At 40.7% G+C, this 18,664-nt stretch overlaps 1 long non-coding RNA gene across 1 annotated transcript in view; it reads right to left on the reverse strand.

Moving 5' to 3' along the window:
• Nucleotides 1-18,664, reverse strand: part of LOC132376888 (uncharacterized) — a 134,767-nt gene that overhangs the window by 7,911 nt on the left and 108,192 nt on the right. The window lies entirely within an intron of this gene.

Raw genomic sequence — 18,664 nt, forward strand, 5'->3', positions numbered from 1 at the left:
GGGTTTTGGGTTTTGCCATATGCTTTTTCTATGTATAATGAAATGATCCTATGTTTTCTTTATGAAGATGGTGTGTTACGTTGATTGATAATCATATATTGAACCAACTTTGCCTTCCTGGGATAAATTCCTCTTGGTTTTAATGTATAATCCCTCTTCTGTGTTGCTGGATTCAGTTTGCTAGTATTTTGTTGAGGATTTTCCTTCTATATTCATAAGGGGTATTGGTCTGTAGTTTTACTGTATCTTTGCCTTTTTTATCAGGGTAATAATCTCCTTATAGAAAGAATTGGGAAGTAATCCTTCTTCTCATTTTGTTTTGATGATGATGTTGTTTTTTGAGTTTGTGAATGGTTGTTGTTAATTCTACTTTAAATGTTTTTTAGAATTCACCAGTTTGGGCCTGGGCTTTTCTTTGGGGGGTGTTTTCTGATTACTGACTCAGCCTCTGTCCTTATTATAGGTTTGTTCAGATTTTCTATTTTTGCTTGAGTCAGTTTTGCTAGGTTGTTTTTCTAGGAATTTGTCTATTTCATCTGGGTTACCTAATTTGTTGACATGTGATTGTTCATAATATTCCCTTATGATCCTTTTTAATTTCTGTGTGATTGGTAGTAACATCCCCTGGTTCATTCTTAATGTAAATGATTTGAGTTTTCCCCTTTTTGCTTTTGGTGAATTCTAGCTAAAGATTTGTCCATTTTTGTTGACCTTTTCCAAGAACCAACTTTTGATTTCTTTGATTTTTCTCTTTTTTTGATTCTCTGATTCATTTATTTTCATTCTAATCTATATAATTTCCTTCATTTTGCCTGCTTTGGGTTTTATTTGGTCTTCTTTTTCTGGTTTCTTAAGGTTGAAGGTGAGGTTATAGTTTCGAAATCTTTCTTCTTTTAATATGGACATTTACAGATACAAATATCTGTAAGCTCTGCCTTCACTGCATCCCAAAGGTTTTGGGATGTTTTGCTTTCGTTTTCATTCATCTCAAAGTATTTTCTAATTGCCCTTGTGATTTCTTCTTTGAACATTGGTAGTTAAGAGTGTGTCATTTAATTTCTCTATATTTTTGAATTTCCCAAATTTCCTTATTGATTTCTAGTTTCATTCCATTGTGGTCAGAAAACATACTTTGTATAGTTTGTAAATATATTGTGACTTGTTTTATGGCCTAGCACATGGTCTCTCCTGGAGAACATTATTATGTTCCCTCAGAAGAATGTGTATTCTGCTTCTGTTGGTTGGAGTATTATGTATATGTCTTTAGGTCTAGTTGGATTATAGTGTTGTTCAAGCCTTCTATTTCCTTATTGGTCTGTCGAGTTTTTCTATCCATTTTGAAAGTGTACTATTGCAGTCTCCAGCTATTACTATTGAATTGTCTATGTCTCCCTTCATTTCTGTCAGTTTTTTTCCTTTGGTACCTGTCCTTGGTTTTCCAACACATGGCAGACATTCATTCATTTTTGGATGAAGTGTGTTAATTTGTCAACTACCTTTTAGTCTCCCTGTATTGTCCTAGCTTATCTTGGATCCATTTCATTAAGTCCATGTTCTTTTTAAATTTTCTCTAGAGTGAGAGTACAAATTCTTTATTGACTAAAATGGGTAAACCTTCTGGCAAAATAAATTCTTTCTCTTTCCCTTCTTTTTTTCCTTCCTTTCTTCCACTTGTTTCTTTATAAATTTATTTATTTTATTTATTTATTTTTGGCTGCATTGGGCCTTCATTGCTGCGCCCAGGCTTTCTCTAGTTGTGGTGAGCGAGGGCTACTCTTCATTGTGGTGCGGGAGCTTCTCATTGCCGTGGCTCCTCTTGTTGTGGCGCACGGGCTCTAGGCACACAGGCTTCAGTAGCTGTGGCGCGTGAGCTCAGTAGTTGTGGCTCGCAGGCTCTAGAGCACAGGCTCAGTAATTCTGGCACCCTGGCTTTCTTGCTCCGCGGCATATGGGACCTTCCCAGACCAGGGCTCGAACCCGTGTCCCCTGCATTGGTAGGCGGATTCTTAACCACTGCGCCACCAGAGAAGCCCCCTTTCTTCCACTTTAATGCTATAGAATATTTTCATAAATCCTTCTCTTTTGTTTTCAGATGACCTTTGTCTCAAAACAGTTCTGTGGAAGCCATTTATTTGATCACAACCATTTATTTGATCACATTTGATGACCTTATTACCTATTTACAAGATACTGCTTGAGTCCCCTTCCTAGGACATGAACTTGAAGGCTCATTGTGTATGGCTTGTATTTCTTTTGCCCCTCAGAGTTTGGGAAAGGCAGAAAGATAGTAATTGATTCTAGGACTCTGGACAGCTACAGTAGGTGACATTTTTCTCTGCCATTGTTTTGAAACTCATAAATTGATGGCCACCTTATCAAGTGTGGAGGTGAGGAAAGTATCTTGTTCTATAGGACATGCCCTTGGGGTTTTGCTATTACACTACTGTAAAGTCACCTGGCAGCTGCTTTCATAGCATTGTCGTGTGGGCAGTGATATGGCTGAGGCCTTATTTTTTTCTAGCAAATCTTAGTAATAAAACTAAGACATTTAGACTTAAAAGGTTATTTCCCATCCCTTTTTCTGACTTCTTCCTGGCCAGAGTAGGCATACAGTAAACCATTCTGGCAAGGACATAAGGAGCTATTTTTTCACAGGGAACGTGTCTCCAATTGGGACATTTATCTTTCTCCTGGGCCACTTATTACCTCAGTCCCTTTTCTGAGATACCAGTGGGATATTTTGAATTGTTGACTCACCTTTTACCCTTCTGCTGTATGGTCCTTTGTGTAGGAAGAGCTTTGTGGTGGCTCCTTATATTTATTCCCAGTTGTTTCTTTAGACATTATTTCTGGGATTTTGTGGTGTGAGTTGAGTCTGTTCCCTAGATTCTGAATATTTTTTTACTTTTTTAATAAATTTGTTTATTTATGTAGTTAGTTATTTTGGCTGCGTTTGGGGCTTTGTGCACGGGCTTTCTCTGGTTGTGGCGAGTGGGGGTTACTCTTCGTTGTGGTGCGCAGGCTTCTCATTGTGGTGGCTTCTCTTGTTGTGGAGCACGGACTCTAGGCATGTGGGCTTCAGTAGTTGTGGCACATGGGCTCAGTAGCTGTGGCACACGGGCTTAGTTGCTCCACGGCATGTGGGATCTTCCCTGACCAGGGCTCGAACCCATGTCCCCTGCCTTGGCAGGCGGATTCTCAACCGCTGTGCCACCAGAGAAGCCCTATTTTTTTACTTTTTGATGTTTTTTGTTTGTGTCTTTCAGTTATGAAAGAAAAGGTTCATTAAGGTCTCTGTGCTGTCATATTTTCTAAAATCCATTATCTGTTTTCTCAGTTTTGTTTTCGCTCTCTCTTTTATATTCCATTTCTTCCTTTTCTGTAGGCTCCTTCCTCTCAGCTAGAACCATGCTTATGTCTCTCCTTATCATAGACTGGGGAGTGGAGGGCTTGCCTGTGGTTGATGCTTCTACCACTTTACATCTCTCTCTTCTCTTTATTACTAAATACTTTGGTCAAAAAAGATATTTTATTACTTTTGAGTATAAAAGTAAAAAGGTAACTAAATATAAAGAGTTTAGATAATATATAAAATATAAAGACCTTGGAAATCACCCATAATTCTCACCATCCTGAAATAGTCGTGATTAACATTACAGATAAGCTTCCAGGTTTATATTTTATGATTCACATACCTACTGCCTATCTTGGATCTATTTTATTAGGTCTGCAATCTAATGAAGCTAAATATCAAATGAAGAATTCCACGAGAGCATAAAATGAGAGCTTTATTAATGTTTAATTAAATGTTTACCAGTGTTTCTTACACTTTTATAAAACAGGCCGATTTCATACCAGTCTTCAAAATCATGTTCATATATGGAGAGAAACAACAGTCCAAAAAAATGAAATCATACTATGTATATTGTTTTGAAGCTCTGCACTTAGTATATCATAGACATCTTTCTATGCAGTAAATAAAGATTTATGTAGTCATTGTTAATAGCTTTATGGGTTCCATTGTATAAATATAATATTTAGTTAGTTCCTAATGACAGATATTTAAGTTTTTTTGGAATTTTTCTTTATCATAATCTGCACTTCGATGGGTAGTCTTGTTACATCTTTCTGAATTTTTCAATTTCCTTGAGAAACATTTCTAAACATGGAATTTCTGGGTTACCAAGTAGGCACATTAAAAATGTTTAAGCCACACTACTAAATTGTCCTTCTGAAATGTTGATTCAATTATTTGTTCACCAGTAATGTGCAATAATATTTTGGTCAATACCTGCCAACAGCATCCTTGTTAATACTTGCCACATAGGCCAGAAATATGGTATCTATCCTGATCCACGTTTCTTTAATCACATGGAGTTTTTAGTTTCTTTTGTGTGTTGATCGACCGTATTTCTTCTTTTTGGAACTGCCTATCTTATCTTTAACCCAGGTTTCCTTAGATATGCTAATGCTTTTTTCCCCTGAACATGTGTACCCAGGACATGTACATTTGAGGGGTTAAGAGTGAATATAAGGGAATAAGTGCAACTGCCTGCTTGTTCTTCCCTTCTTCCTTTGATTACACCTACTCTTTCTTTGACTCATTCTTTCTGTGCCTCTCTCTGCTGTGTCTATGCAGGCTGTCCCCAGGCTCTATAGTTCATGCTTTTCTCTTATTACAGTGTCTTTGCACCCTGTCTGCTTCTGTGTTCTTTCTCTCTGCCTCTGTGCACCCGCATTCTGTGCACTTGTGCTCTCCTCCACCCCACCCCATGCTGTCTCTTGTCTCACTGTCTCTGCTGTGTAGCTCTCTTGTTCTTCTGCTTACTCCTTTTCTCCTCTCCTTCTCTCATGTTCTTGCTGTGTTTGTCTCTGTGCTCTTTCTCTCTCTCCTTCTTGTTTTTTCTTTCTTTCCCCCTCCCTTTCCCATCTTTTTCTCTCAATGTCTGGGTGTATACTGGGATCAAAGAAAAGGGATAGTTTACTACTGTCAGTACAAAAGAAGCCATATTTAACAGTTTTTGTTTACAGAGAAAAAGCTGAAGATGAATAATTTCTCTGTATTTTTGACCTCTCATTATTTCCAGTTGCCCACGTTTTCAGCAGTGGGGCAAATGAACAACACAAACTAACTACCAAACAAAGAGACCTCCATGAGAGAATAAAATGAGAGCTTTAGTAATATTTAATTAAATGTTTACCAGTGTTTCTTACATTTTTATAAAACAGGCTAATTTCGTATCACTCTTCACAATCACACATATATGGAGAGAAACAACAGTCCAAAGCAGTATCTTGGAACCCAAGGATACATTTCATTATATGCTAAGAGGTAAAAAGCAAGATATAATATTTACATGTATTTATATGACTGGATCAAAATTAGATATTAGCAGATTATTTTAAGATTATGGGATTATACTTTTTTTAAAAAAATTTTTTCATGTTTTTTTTTAAACAAGAAGCACATCTTTTCTACTATGAAACCATAAAAATTTCTTTGTGACATTAATTAAAAAGTGACCTCAGCCAGACTGATCAAACATAAAACGTTAGTTATGAGCTGGAAGAGAGAATTCTCAAGCTTTTCATTGTGTTCTAGTTTCTGCCTAAAGTACCTGTTTGAACCTCCAATCTAGTCATAACAAATCCTTCTAGAAGCAGAGCGAAAGCATAGAATTAGTACGCAGTTTCTATGCCAAGATAAAGTTAAAAAAATTTTTTTAACTTCAGCTGCCAAGAGTTGAGTTAAGTATACTCCTAGGTTCATGGCCTCTCTTTTTAAAATTTCATTCCCATACCCCATCCTCATTCCTGTCCTCCCGTCGGAACTGGCCTTGTTATGTAAATATCTTTTGGCTTACAAGAGTTCTTACAAAATATGTATTCTGTGTTGTCATGTATTTTCAATGTATATAAAAGGTATGTCATTACTTTTGTTATTTTCACTAAGCTTGTATTTTTAAGATTCATCACATTGCTATACATACGTCTAATTCAGGTTTCTGATCACTGCATAGTACTCCATGGAGTGCATCTACCAATCTACCTATGCACTTGCCCTGTAATGGACACCCAGGTCGCCGTCAATTCCCAACAAGGCAAAACACCAGCAGTGCACATCCTTGTCCATATTGCCTTATGGACCTTGTGAGACTACCTTTGTTGCACAGACCCAGAAGTGGAAATCTTGGATCATAAGCTATATGTATACTTAATTTTCTACATTAGTACCAAATTAATTTCCAGTCTATATTCCTACCTGCAATGCACGAAAATTCCTATACTTCCACCTTTCTGCCAATAATTTATAGTTTTTCCGGATTAGAAATACAAGTTTCTATACCATGGAAAGGTAGCGTTTTGGGGTCATTTCTAATTAAATGTTACTTGTCTTGAGAATCTACCCTATCTCCACTCTGTAATTTCCAAGGGAAGAAAGAGTCTTTCAGAGACTTCCAAAATTACTGCTGTGCTTTCAACCAGAGTGCATTCATATGTTCATCCAGACATAATTACAATACACAACGTGACAAAAGTACAAGAATGGGATATTTTCATTGTTTTTATCAGATTTTGACATATAACAGATAAAAGATATGGAAGATTTTAATAGCAATATTAAGAAGTTTGATTTAAAGTATCTATAGAAAACTTTATTCCCAAAACACAGCAGCCACAGTTGTTCCAAATGCCCACGGAATATTTACAAAAATTAACTGTACATTTAGGCAAAATGTTGATAAATCCGCAAAGTAGAACATTTCTAACTAAGCTTATATTCTCTAACCACAGTACAATAAGGTTGGAATTTAACAACTATAACTTTTTCCTTAAATAAACATTTTAAAACAGTCTAAGCTTTTGGGCTACAGGAGAACTAAAAATTGAGATTATAGAATTTTTTTCATTAATGACAGTAAAAGCACATATCCAAAACTTACGGGATGTGACTAAATCTATATTGAGAGGAAAATGTATAGCCTTCAATGATATTTTAGTTCAACAAACTCAACTAGGAAACAATTGAAATAAGCATTCTATAAATCAGTCCCCAGAATTGATCGATATAACCAAGATCTGGTTCTTTCAAAAAAAAAATAGACCAAATCTCTGGTTATTCTGACCATGAGAAAAGGATCAACACTAATAGTATGGAAGGGTATAACCACAGTCAAAGAAGTGTTTTTTTTAAAAAGATTACTGTATGCAACTTTAAGCTGATATATATATATTTTTTTCCTTTTTTTTTTTTTTAATATGAATGGCTGGATTTTATTTATTTATTTATTTTATTTTTTTGGCTGTGTTGGGTCTTCGTTTCTACGCGAGGGCTTTCTCTAGTTGTGGCAAGCGGGGGCCACTCTTCATCGCGGTGCGCGGGGTTTTCACTGTCGCGGCCTCTCTTGTTGCGGGGCACAGGCTCCAGACGCGCAGGCTCAGTAGTTGTGGCTCACGGGCCTAGTTGCTCCGCGGCATGTGGGATCCTCCCAGACCAGGGCTCGAACCCGTGTCCCCTGCATTGGCAGGCAGATTCTCAACCACTGCGCCACCAGGGAAGCCCTAGGCTGATATATTTTAAAACCGAAGTTAGATGGGTGATTTTCTAAGAAAATATAAATTAACAGAGTTGACCAAGAAGTTTTAAATCCTAAGTAGATCATTAATAATAGAAATTTAAAAGACTGTCAGTAATCTGTAGACCTCCCCACCTCTAACTATGTGCCCTCCGGGAATTTTGTACAAATATATGTGCCCACCAAAAGTATGAGAGGATGTGTTTCTTCATTCCTTTGCCAACTATGGGTAGTATCAGTCTTTTTAATATTTGCTAATCTAATGTGTGAAAAAACTCATTGCTTTAAATTGCATTTTTTAAATATTAGGTTTCAGAGATTGCTCTTTACATTTCTTGTTTTGAGAATTAGCTGCTTAGATCCTTTGCCCATTTTTCTCTGAAGAATTTTTCTTATTAATTCTTGAGCATTATTGATATTGTATTAATAGTGTAATAGCATTGTTGTGTACTCAACTTCTTTATTTCTTTTTTCCATGCTAAGAAAGATGTCCCCAACCACAAGATTATAAAAAAGTATTCTCCTTTTTTTTTTAATACTTATTTAGGGTGGAGGGCAATGCATTTAAACACTTAATCCACATGGAATTTATTTTGTGTGTCTAGATATAATTTTATTGCCAAATGTTTAGCTAATTGTCAGCAGAGATTTTTAAATAAGAAAGTGATATTCATCAATTAATTTATGAGAAGAAACTAAGCTGGACTCTCATCACTTGGACTTGGTAATTAATAGCCGTGGTTCTTTTGAAATTTCTACCCAAAGCAACTAAAATACTATGCAAACACCTTATCAAAATGGAGAGATTGGAAGAGGAAACTAATTCTGACTGAAATATGAAGGAGTTTTATTGATTAAAGTTGAAGTTAGATCAAAACATCCAAGTGAAACTATCTAAAAACATAGCTACGTATGACCTCATGAGTATGTCATGAGTGGAATAAAGATTTTAGAGCCATCCATGTAAAAAAGGTGATCATAATCCTCACAAATACTAAAGCTAAGAGGAAAGATTTCAGAGAATGCAGAGAAGCAAAGAGAGTGAGAGGGTCACTTCCAGACCATAATTTTTCAAACCTGATAGAAAATCCTTTGGGACTTAAGTCATCTAGCTCTACCACCCTCTACAAGATTTTAATGATCATTTGCTAACCTTCCAGTTTTTCCTGTATATTAATTGAGGACTTTAGCTCTTGATTTTCTTTCTTTTCTACCCCAAACCCAGCCACTATCTGGGAACCTTACCATCCTGTTAGTTTCTTGACCTCGGTTCTAATGACAAGTACTTCCATTACATTTTAACTCTACAGTCTCATGGCCATACTTGGAATTTTGGCATTATTCAGATTCGTTATGTCTCTGCAATCTTTACTCATTCATGTATGAAAAGGAATTTTCTGAGGACCATTCTGCAGGCGCAATGCATTTTTGATTTGAGGGGGAGGATATATTAGAGTTATCATCTACCATACTTGCAGAAGTAATTGACCAGTTCTGATTTTCTGATGGTGACTACTAGACAGTTATCACCTTAGTTCCTGCTTTTAGAAGTTCTAATCTTGCCTTTCAGAATTAAATCTACGTCAAAATGTTATTTTGGGGGCAGACGAGCTAGTACGTTTTCGTACTGAAACGCCAGTTGCCAGTTTGAACGGTGCATATCTAAAAACTTTTCACAAGAAAAGACTGTCTTTTGGTGCCATCGACTGTATTTCTAATTTTGACTCTGTCTTATCAATGTGTATCTCTGGTCCTAAACTTTAGTGGTTATAAATAAATGAGCATAAACCCATTTTTCTGAAAGAAAAGCATCTTTCAGCAGGCACCTTGCCGGCAGAAGGTCAGCAATAACAATCTTCATACATGAAGAATAGCTGTATAAGGTGATGTAAGAAAATACAGCCTTTTTCCTATATTAGAGATGTTTTCCTAAGTTCAGTTTCCACCTAAAAAGTCATTATTTAATTGAAAAGCTTTTCTTTTTCCCCCCCCTGGGTCTCTATGATGGTTTGTCTGATCAATGAACACGGGAATGAATTTCACCTAGATTTTAATTAAACTAAAAAGTACTACAAAAAGCCTGAAACATCTCTGAGATGGTGGCAGTTACTTTTTCCCCAGTTGTAATAAGGCATTAACAGGTGAGTTTACTCTCACAATAATAGAAATTATAACAGAAGAAGCCAGCCAGTGTGTATCTCCTTTCAAGACTCTCTGCAACAGAAAGCTTAAATCATGGTAGCTGATAATGTGAGTTGACTTGTAGTCACTTCAATCTTTATGCGTAAGCCCAGTTGCAGAGAACAGAGTGGGTTGATTCACATCCAGGCGCTAAGGGATGATGAGATCATTAGAGGAAATGCCTGAGACTCTCCCACGGACTAAGGAAAGTGGATTGTTGTGGTTTACCGACGGCATCTGTAAATGAATTCAGCAACAGTTCTATGTTCTATCCCATGGTGGGTCCTCAGCACAAATTGTCACACACAGTGCAGACCTGTGAATTGTGGTTATTGATTGAATCTGTGGAAGTCAAATTAGCGTGACGGCACGGTTCTGACGGTTTGCACTTAGTGCTAGCCGTAGTGTGTGTAGCACTGCACCAAACGTACAATACCCAGCGCCCACATTTTTGTTGGGACTGTCCACTGTTAAATGGAAATGACGCTGTTGGTCACCTTCCATTGTTCTTGTACCCCTGATTCAGTAACAGAAGATGTAAGAACAGAGAGCCCGAGAAGCTTTTTTCTCCAAATAAGGCTTCATAATCGACATGTATTTTAGTTTGCGTACATGAATAAACACATTGTTATAGCTTTCTTGAGATCCTTAACATACCATAAAAGTCACCTATTTAAAGCGTACAGTTAAGTGTGTTTCAGTGTATTCACCGAGCTGTGCAACCATCACCCCAGTTTAATTTTAAGACATTTTCAACACCTACCATAAACACCCTATGTACATTAGCAGTCACTCATTTCTCCCAATCTCCCACCCCTGCCCCAGCCCCTGCCCCGGCTGTGGTTACTAATCTGCTTTCTGTCTCTATAGATTTCATTATTCTGGACATTTCATGTAAATGGAATCATACAACATGTGATCTTTTGTGACTGGCTTCTTTCACTTAATATTTTCAGAGTTCATCTACACTGTAGCATGTATTCATTCCTTTTTATGGCCAAATCATATTCCACTGTATGAATGCACATATTTCACTTATCTATTCATCAGTTACTGGACATTTGCATTTCTTCCACTGCTTGGCTACTATTAACAAAGCTGCTGTGAACATCCATGTACAAGTTTTTGTGTGGACGTATTTTACATTTCTTTTGGGCATATGCCGATGAATGGATATACTCTGGATAATACAGTTAACTCTATATTTAACCATTTGGGGAACTACCAGACTGTTATGCAAAGTATTGTTACCATTTTGCATTCCTAGCAGCAATGTATGAAGGTTCCCATTTCTCCACATCCTTGAAAACACTTGTTGGCGTCTGTCCTTTTGATTTTCACCATCCTAGAGGGCTAACTAGATACATTTTGTTGAGAAAGAATTTATTTTTAGACTATTTTCTATTTTTAAATGTTTACCGTTTTATAGGCAGGAATGAACTTAATCAGAAAGATTGAAACTAGAAGCAGAAACACACACACCAAGGCTCCTCCCTCATTTAATCAGATGTAAACGTGTGTGCTTTACACCCAGCGGTGCATACCATGTCCTCTGGAAGTGCCAGAGGTTCTCAGACTCGTTCTCGGAAGGGACCGTCAACACTTCCGCTGCCTCTGCTCCACAGGGTGCTCCAGCCTCTGCTTCAACAGCTCCACCACTCACTTGCCGCTCATTGGCAACTTGTTCCATTTGTCTAAGGCTCCAGCTGGCAAAGGTTTTAAAACTTAAAAAGATCCAAAATCTGCCTGTACTAGATTTCCTGGCTCTGCTTCCAGTTCTGCTCTCTGAAGGCACAAAAGAGACCTAATCTTCTACCTCTCAGGTCCCCACTTCCTTCCCTGAAGTATTTTCCCTCAGGTTTTCACTCTTTGAACCGTTTCTCACAGGTCATCCTTTCTACTCCCCTTTCCTAAGTTGACAGCTTCTGGGTCTATTTGTTGACATCCTGTTTTTAAGCATGTCCCTTTGAACTAAGCATGTTGTGCTTCAGATGGTGACAGAGGATTTATCATCTTCCTTTCTGTAAGCTAGAACATTTCTATGGCCTAACATATGTTTTACTCCTATTGAACTCACCAAAGCCATTAAACCTTTATTGCCACACTCTTCCTTGTAAGTTTTTGTTTTGTTTATTCTCATTTCTTAAACTGACAATACATGGTACAAAATTAAAAATATAGAAAGGAGTATTTGATACAGTGTCTTCCCTCTCCCGTTTCCCAGGCACCCATCTTTCCTTTCCAGAGCTACTCAGTGTGACTTGTTCTGGCATATCTTTACAGAGATTTTTAAAACACTTTATAGAAGTTTAATTTACATACCATAAAATACATCCATTTTAAGTATACAATTCAATTATTTTTAGTAAATTTACAGAGCTGTGCAATCATCACCACAATCCAGTTTTAGAACACTTCTGTTACCCAGAAAAGTCCCTTATACCTGTTTGCAATCAATCCACATTCCCAGCCCCAGACAACCTCCAATCTGCCTTTTTCCTTTTCTGCACATTTCATGTAAATAGAATTATATAATATCTAGTCTTTGCATCTAGCTTCTTAGCATGATGTTTTCAAGATTCATCCTTGTTATAGTGTGTACCAGTACTCCTTTTTATTGCTGGTTAGTATTCCATTGTATGGCTCTACCACATTTTGTTTATCCAGTTGCCAGTTGTTGGACATTTGGATTGTTTCATTTTTTTTTTTTTTCCGGATAACGTGAATCATGCTGCTATGAACATTTTTGTAAAAGTTTTTCTGTGGACATAGGTTTTCATTTCTTTTGCATATATACGCAGGACTGGAATTGCTGGGTCATATGGTAAGTTTATGTTTAGCTTTTAAGAAAATGCCAAAGTGCAAGCCCCACAAACAGCAAGAAAGTTGAAGAATGAGGTCAGCATTCAAAAATGGGGTCAAATCTACAGCTGGGAAGTGGTGTACAGACAGGTCGAATTTAGATCCTGAGCCTTTAATAACCACTACCTTCGCTCAGTGCTCTCTGTTTTTAGACTCTATATGAGAACACCTAGGGCTTCCCTGGTGGCGCCGTGGTTAAGAATCCGCCTGCCAAGGCAGGGGACACGGGTTCGAGGCCTGGTCAGGGAAGATCCCAGATGCAGTGGAGCGACTAAGCGCATGTGCCACAGCTACTGAGCCTGCATTCTAGAGCCCGGGAGCCACAACTACTGAAGCCCATGCGCCTAGAGCCCATACTCCGCAACAAGAGAAGCCACCGCAATGAGAAACCCGCACACCGCAACCAAGAGTAGCCCCCGCTAGCCGCAACTAGAGAAAGCCCGTGCACAGCAATGAGAGACCCAGTGCAGCCAAAAAAATTAATACATAAAATAAATAAGTTCAAAAAATAAATAAACAAATTAAAAAAAAAAAAACAGAACACCTAATGCAGGTGGGAAGGTGGGAGGGACACTGTAAAGGTCATCTATGCTACATGTACAAGAACCCCGAGAGCACACCAATAGGTACCACATTTTTCACTGCTGTAGCCGATCATTCCCCCTGTACTACCACACTGTAGCATTCCCTTCCCTGATCTACTGCTACAGTCTCTTTGGAAGGTGTTTCAGAACTCTTGTTATGAGAGTGCCAGTTGAACTGTCCTCACTTCCTTCATTTATACCAGGATTGAAGACCTTGTGGTCCGAGATCCTGTCCAGAGAGCAAGCAGGCTAAGACTCTGTCTTTGTTGATGTATTTCATCAGAAAGGGCTCTACCCCCTCTCCTAGTTCATGGTGTGACGTGTTCTTAGCCTCTCAGGAAAGTGGGGAGAATTGGAAAGACTCTACATGAGAATGCTAGGCTTTGTAAAACACTTTAGTTTTTTAAAAATAAGACTCATTTTGTATCGGACTTATAACAATTTCCTATGAAATACAAAGAAAGCCAAGAATCAGTGACATGAAATGATCACCAGTAAGAACTACAACAGTCACCGCTTATCTCGTAGCACAGGGCATTGTCCATGATCCTTAAGAAGAGTTACTAGAAATGCCTCGCCCATTCTGCCCCTAAACACCAACACAGCAATCATGTACCTTGAACGGTACATGATTGCTGTGTTGGAGTTTAGCGGGAGCATCTCACTTACCAGGGACTGGACTTTTACCTTGATTCCTTTGTAGTGACGGAGACATCCCTGGTGATGAAAAATTCCCTGGGATTGCAACCTCCAAGCCAGACATTTTGTGTGACACAAACTCAAGAACTCCCCAAGTCCTGCAGTAGCAGAAACAGTCACATATTTGAGAGTAACCCAGCATCTGAACTTGGGGACATTTCAGTGACAGTTCCAGTCCAGAGTGCCAGGCGTCTCCTGGCCCTGCCTCCAGCTCCAAGCCAGGGACAAATAGAGAGTAAGAACGTGGATGATATTAAAACCAAGGTTTCAAAGATTCTGGATGCCTAACACATCCCAAAAGAAAACCAAGATACTCCACTACTCCCTTTAGGAATCCCTGATATTCACCAGCCGCTGGCCTGCACCGATCCCCTCAGCCAAGAGGAGCAGCCTGGTTCTGAAAATGCTGATCTGGGAAAGAACAGCCTGAGTCGTGAGGACCTAGGGACACTCGAAAATGGGATCGAATCCAGCAGTGGTTTTGCAGACATTACTACACTGGCGGAGGATATTCACCTTCCCCAGCTCTTTAGTTCTTTGAAAGATCTTGATCAATCCCAAGGTCCCAACGGGATCAAAGCCAAAGATGCCAGAGCCTTTAAGGTGAATCAGGTGCAGGAAAAGCCAAGTGTCATAAAGGTTCCCTCTGATCAACCCAGGAAGAACAAACAGAAAGCCTCTGAGCCTATCAGCGGCGCTCCCAAGGCCAAAATCCAGCCAAAGAATCCAGAGTGCCTGTTAGGGGGAGAAGTGGTTACCTGCCACGCTGCAGTCAGTGACAGGGCTCCTGTGAACACGGCCAAGCACTCTCAAGGCAAACCTCAGAAAGCTGCATCCAGAAAGATCAGCAAAACTAAGAGCCACGGGCAGGAAAAGACCAAAAGGACCAGAGGGAGAAACAAGGCTGAAGAGAACAAGCAGTCAGGGAACAAAGTCAAGGCAGAAGAGAAGCCAGCAATCCCCCACACGAAGCGAAAGGAACACCAAACTGAGCTTCTCCAACAGAGCTTTCAAAAGCCTCGAACCTCCCTAGGCGTGCGCATGCTGGAGTCTGTGAAGGTTCTTCATGCGCTGGGGAAGAAGGATGATAAGAAAACTGGGCTCTCTTCCTGTCGGGTCTTGGGAAAGTCAAGCAACCCCAAAGACCCCCAGCCATCCAGCCATGGCGGCATACCCCACATGAGGGTAAGAGTGCTGAGAAAACTCAAGTCGAAGCCCAGAAACCAGTCAGCAGTGCTGAAACAGAGTGTCTATCCTCATCCCAGTATGAGCGGCCTCCTCCTGGGAAGGTCAAGTTGATACCTCTGCCTTTTTCTGCCTGGGACAAGCCTCAAGCTCGACCCGCTCCTCGGAGGCCACAGTCTCTGGCCTCACATCGGCCTGCTGGGGCTTACCGTGCCCAGCCTGGTTCTACTGACTCAGCGCAACCTGCTGCAGTCAATTCATCCCAGCCAGCTCCTGCCTCTCTGCCAGGCCCCGCCAAACCAGCTCAGCCAACTGTGACCAACCCAACCCAACCGGCTTGGACCAACCATACCCAGCCTCGTGTCCCCTCAGTCTGCTGCTCTTAGGCCTGCACCCTACAAAACTTCATCTGGCGCTTCTCTCCAGCGGGAGCCTGTTCCCCCTGCTGTGACTAAGCGCCAGGCCCCATCCAAGCTCCAAACCCAACTTCTATGCCAAGACTTCAGCAAGCAACGAGTTCCATGGAGGGAACCCAATGTGCCTGAGCCAGTCATGTCAAAGCCCATCGAACAAGAGCAGAGGCCAGAGCGAGAGGCCATGAAGAGGCGGGCTCAACAACGTGAGAATGCTGCCAGATACACCTCTTCGGGGAAGCTGCAATTTTTCACCGAGAGGGAAAACGAAATGGAAATTGCCGACTACTACGGATACGTCAAGTGAGAGCTGCTAGGATTCTTGGTGCCACCTTGGCTACCAGCTGTTCTTCCATACACAGGTAAGACAGGTATAGAACTGAATAAGTAAATGGAATACAATTAATAGACGAGTAACAAACCTTTCGAATTTTCAGATGCTGCTAACTGGGGCGTGAGAAAGGAAGGACTGAAAGTTGGATGGGAGAATGAAGGAAAGGGGGAAAAACTGAGCAAAGAGGAAGGAACTTGGCCCAGGGCTAGGAAGGCCAAAAGAGACGTATGGATTTAGGAAAGGAAGCAGGAGTGAGGATGAAATGGCAGAAGTAAAAAGCAGGGTCAGAGGTCTGGGTTGAAAGAACACAATTGGAGTAGAGTTGAAGGTGACAGAAGAGGAGTCTAGGTTTACTAGGAGAAATAGAAAAAGTCTCTCGGGGACGCTGGCCTTAAGTCTCACAACCACCAGATAGGTATTTCAGAAAACAAGAGGTTCAGGACACATCTCTGAAAGGTCTGAGTCGCCTTATTCAGGTGTGACTGTAGTGGGGGAATAGGGAAATCTACCAGAGAAGTGGCTAGGGCTCAGAGTTATCCTAGGGGCAGCTGACGACAGGGGCAGAGCCAAGGAAACTGCTGCATCAGGAGGCCCACGAATAGGGCCTGGTATGTAAATCACGATGTACTCAACACCTAAGCACGAGGGGAGCGAATGCGCTCTTCAGTTAACCTTGGCAAAGACAGGCAAGGCCGGTATTCCTGTGCCACTTCACTTACAGAGGTGCAGCAAAGGGCTGAGGTCACATCCCATGTGGAGGTACAAGGACTCAATTTGAGGCCCAAATGCCTCTGAAGTCCTCTGTATTTGCAGATGCCCGTAGGCGGCCAACCTGGCTTTCAGAGCACAGCATCCTGAGGTTACTGGTGGACGAGATCAAACTTCTGCACGCGCCTAAATATTAACTTGAGGGGCTTCCTCCATTGAGCAGGGCACGTGCCGCCTTTTGTAAACATCACCATCTACTGAAACGCATGAGAAAAAATCCGACGGAAGCGTCCACTCTCACGGGTGAGAGTGGTGGGGGCACGCGCACTGGGCAGCAGCTCCAACAGCCACAGGACGCAGGCGCCCAGGGGTTCAGAGGCTCCCTGGGAGGCCTCGTGGGGCAGCTCGAGGGAGTGACGATGGGAGAGAGCGGCAGGGCTGGGCGTGAAAAGGAATGCAGTGGGGAGAAGGGAGAGATGGAGACAGTGGATAGTGACTATGGGAAAATGGGCAATTTTCATTTTCAAAATTATTTTTTTGAGATGTCATTCACATGCCATAAAATTCACCTTCTGAAACTGCAAATTCAGTGTCATTTAGTACATCCACAAGCCTATGCAACCATCACCGGCATCTAACCCATCACGTTTTCATCACCCCAAAAAGAAGCCCCCTTAAGCATGAGCAGGCACTCTTCATCCCCTCTTCCTTCAGCCCTGGCAACCATTAATTTGCTTTCTGTTGCTATGGTTTTGCCTTTTCTGGACATTTCATGAAATAATACAAATGAATGTGACCGCTGTCTCTGGCTTCTTTCACTTAGCATAATGTTTTCAAGTTCGTCCATGTTGTAGCATGTGTTAGTACTTCATTCCTTTTTATGGCTGTATAATATTTCACATATCCACCACATTTAAAAAATCCATTCATCCACTGATGGGCATTTGGGTTTTTTTCACTAATAATGTCCATTTTTTGAGAGTTTATTCTGTGCCAGGCAGCACCAGGCTGAGTTACTGACCTTACTTCACAGATTAAGAGGCTTGGAGAGTGTGAAGAGTTTGCCCTAGATTAAGAGCTAGCAATTGGGGGAACTGGGGTTTGAACTCAGGCAAACTTCAGAGGTAATAGATTCACATGACAGAACACTAGAAAAGGTACACAAGGGTATTCAATGAAAAGTGACCCTTTTCCCCACATTCCCCAGCCACACATTTCCCTCCTCAGAGACATCTGCTTTGGCCGTGCTGTGGATCCTTCCAGAGAAATATTTATACCCCAACATTTATGTATCACAACTTATTGACTAATCTGTCCCACTGATTTGAAATGTCACTTTTATGGTATAACAGATTCTTATACGTATATATATATATATATATATTTTTTTTTTAATGTATTTATTTATTTATTTTTGGCTGCTTTGGGTCTTTGTTGCTGTGCGCAGGCTTTCTCTAGTTGCGGCAAGCGGGCTTCTCATTGCGGTGGCTCCTCGTGTTGCCGAGCACGGGCTCTAGGCGCGTGGGCTTCAGTAGTTGTGGCACACAGGCTCAGTAGTTGTGTCTCACGGGCTTAGCTTCTCCATGGCATGTGGGATCTTCCTGGGCCAGGGATCGAACCCATATCCCCTGCATTGGCAGGAGGATTTTTAACCACTGCACCACCAGGAAAGCCCCTTATACGTATTTATATTTCTCTTTTCAGAGCTGTCCTGACTCTTTCTTGCCTATCTGTTATGTTTGCCATTTCTCTAAAATTCTTTTTATCTTCTTTTTGATTTAAAAAATTTTTTTCCTCTTCTTGTTTGTTTCTCTTAAGGCATTATCCATTATGTTCATTCACTCGTATTATTTTATTTAATTTATTTAATTAATTAACTTATTTATTTTTGGAGGTGTCGGGTATTAGTTGCAGCACGTGGGCTCTTTGTTGCAGTGCGTGGGCTCTTCCTTGCGGCTCGTGGGCTCTCCAGTTGTGGCGCGTGGGCTCCAGAGTACGTGGGCTCAGTAGTTGCGGCGTGCGGGCTTAGTTGCCCTGCAGCATGTGGGATCTCAGTTCCCCAACCAGGGACCGAACCTGCATCCCCTGCACTGCAAGGTGGATTCTTAACCACTGGACAAC

This window comes from Balaenoptera ricei, chromosome 13 (genome assembly GCF_028023285.1).
Source record: "Balaenoptera ricei isolate mBalRic1 chromosome 13, mBalRic1.hap2, whole genome shotgun sequence".
Lineage (NCBI taxonomy): Eukaryota > Metazoa > Chordata > Mammalia > Artiodactyla > Balaenopteridae > Balaenoptera > Balaenoptera ricei.